This window comes from Ixodes scapularis, unplaced genomic scaffold, assembly GCF_016920785.2.
Source record: "Ixodes scapularis isolate PalLabHiFi unplaced genomic scaffold, ASM1692078v2 PGA_scaffold8__174_contigs__length_109621045, whole genome shotgun sequence".
Classification (NCBI taxonomy): Eukaryota; Metazoa; Arthropoda; class Arachnida; order Ixodida; family Ixodidae; genus Ixodes; species Ixodes scapularis.
The window spans coordinates 40,507,359-40,510,310 of record NW_024609883.1 but is presented as its reverse complement, the minus strand read 5'-3'; the positions used below and the strand labels follow the sequence as shown (position 1 = coordinate 40,510,310).

At 51.9% G+C, this 2,952-nt stretch overlaps 1 pseudogene; it reads right to left on the bottom strand.

Annotated features, from left to right (window-relative positions):
• Positions 1-1,728: 1,728 nt before the first annotated feature.
• LOC121833559 lies at positions 1,729-2,561 on the bottom strand (annotated as a pseudogene).
• Between the last annotated feature and the right edge of the window lie 391 nt (positions 2,562-2,952).

Genomic DNA, 2,952 nt, shown 5'->3' with positions numbered 1-2,952 from the left:
ACTCCCCTGGGGTGTTTGTGGTATCCTCTCAAGTTGGGAATTTCAAGTACTCCCCAGATATACGGGATCACTTAGCACCCCCCTCAAAGTCCACGGGCCTCAACCGACACCCCTTACTTCGGGTGCTGTTTGGCGCCCTCTGTTACATTCAGGTACTTATGCTACACCCCTAATTAGAGGAATTACTTAGAACCACTTTCAGCCCTCAGGGAGTCAACGGATCCTTCTGAATAGGGTGCTTTTTGACGCCTTGTGTTACACCCAGGTACTCATGTGACACCCGTAAATTCAGGTAGGATTTAGTACCGCTTATAACTCTCAGGGAATCACTTAAATCTCCCTTAATTGGGTGCTTTTTGGTGCCCTTTTTTACACCTAGAGACTTGCGTAATCCCCATAATTGCGAGTGCCGTCGGACACTATACACAACCCCCGAGGTTTTCCGCGACTCCCCACTTTTGGGGTCGCTTTTGTACACCATGGATCTCGCGGAGCTCCAAATAGTGAGGGCACTTTTTCAGACCCCGAGACTCAGCTAACTGGCTTGTTCAGGTATGCTGGGGGGGAGATTCCTGAGGTCAGCTGTCATACGAGAGAGTTCTGAATTCTTTGCGTGTCAAGTTCCTTAAGGAGGCACTTCAAGGAGGTTTCGGGGATAAGAGAATAATACTCAGGGGCAACGTGCCGGCATCAAAATTTAACTGAAAACTTCTAGAAACACACAATCCAGACATCTAAAAAAAGTCCTGCCAGTCATGTCAGCCAACAATATTGTCAACCACGTTTTTAATGTAAAACCAAAATTTGAGACAGGTCAAAAGCTTAAAAAAAATAGTAATTAGTAAAAGCTTGTAGCCTGCCAAGAAGCTTCAGGGCAACCATTTCCAATGGTGTTTCTTTCAACCCGATCGTGCGTTCAAAGAGAGCCAAGGTGGACTTGATCCCCGTTGCATATTGAATATCAAAAGTCCAATAGATTATTAGGCTGAAGCCATGGATGAAGTCGCCAACATCCACCGACAGGTCCTCCACCTAGACTTGGACAGCTGCGGAATAGAAGACGTCCTCTGTAGAGAATAGGACCGTCGAATGAGTGTATCTTTCTCCTGAAACCTGCAATGTAATAAAGTACCACAATTAAAAAAAAAGTATGAAAACATGGGTCATGAATATACGTTCTATTATTTTTCATATTTAGATATAATAATTTTAGATTGCTTGCTTCCGTATGCTGTGTGAATGCATAATTTTTCTTTTACTGTCACGTAATGATTTCGATGTCGCAGCCATTAACTTTGCATAGACTCTTGAGGCCTTTCACGAAATGGTCACATATCACAAGATGAAGTTAACAGGTAGTGTTTAAATTATTTTAACATAAATGTGACCTTCATGTGCCTAGTACGAAGCGGGCAAATGTCTAGGTCACGCATATAATTCGAATATGAATTCAGCTCAATTTGACTCAATTAGTGCAACGCCAATTCTGAAAACGCCGCACAAGATTTGGTATGTACTGTGGGTCGCCTGTCAATTCCCGATCAGGCCTAGTTCTACTCGCTCCGAGGAAGTCACACAAAGAGCGCTATCATAGAAACACTTTATAAATACTCAAATTGTGCCGTCGATGCTGTGGAAGGCCACGGTTGCCCTGGGGTCCGGGTCTTGCCTGGGCTCGTTCAGCACCGCCTCTTTCGTTCGTCACGGCCCTTCGAACTCTGTCCACGCGCACCTCCCACGAGCGTCCCTTTCTCCTCTTCCTCGCCGCTCACGGGGCCGTCCATCCACGTTCAGCGTGGCTCGTTGTCTCCCACACTCCCCTCCCCTCAAGCCTCAAACTCCGGGGGGGTCCGGAGTATCCGGAGTCCCTGGACCGAGTCACTGGACTCCAAGATGAACTCCTGGTGGGGGAGCTTGATGAGCTCTCGCTCCCGCAACAGGTCCGGGGTCAGGTAGCTGTACGTCTGCTGGATGGCCAGGTAGGTGGTCTCGGCAAAGTTGCCCAGCGTGGCCGTCGAGACGCGGGCCGAGGTGTAGCAGACCTCGATGCCCGCCATGTGCAGCAGCTTCTTGGGCACTTGCAGGGCACGGTGTGGCGCTTTCCACTCTTGTTTCCCCAATAGCCGTTACGGACGGGGATGACGCACAGCTAGGCCAGGATGATGGCTTGAAGGATGGCCGTGGCCACCTCTTTGGAGCACTTGGCAGGACTGGCACCTCTTTGGAGCTCTTGGAGCACTGGCCGTTGAAGTCCCCAATGGCCGCAAAGGCCTTGAGGCGGGTGCGCTGGCCGGCACGCGTCTGCTTCTGCACCGTCATAATCTTCAGCACCTCGTCCTTCAGCGTGTCCCTGGGACTCTCCGGTCCTCCGCGTCTCCGCCGCCCTGCCTTCGTTGACGTGGTCGACGTCGGGATTGCTCACCCCGTCTCTGCCAACCAGGTTGACCACCCTGACGGTTGGTCCGTCTTGCTCCTTGCTAACCGGGTTGACCACCCTGTTGGTTGGTCTGGCCGTTCCCCCTTCCAACGGGGTTGACCACCCTGTCGGCTTGTCTGGCCATTCTCTTGCCGAACGGGTTGGCCACCCGGTGCGTTGGTCTGACTGGTCTTCTGCCGGAAGGGTTGACCACCCTGGGAGTTGGGCCAGCTGGCTCCGCCGGTATCCCGGGAAGTGGAAGGTCGCCTTCCCGGATGGCGCTGCCCATTCTGGTTCCTCCGGGGGGCATTTCTGGACAGAACAAGCTCTATTAACATCTTGCAAAGATTAGATCAAGTTCTAGGCCGCAGATTATAGCGCCGCGCAGAGCACCTGTCGGATCTCTCACCGACGGGTTCGCGCATTGTTCGGCTACCGCGCTTAGGCCGCGTTGCCGGTCGCGCGCGAGAGTCACGCGGAACGGAGGATTCCTCGTTTTGTTCTCGTTCATCGTCATCCCGATCACGAAGATGGTA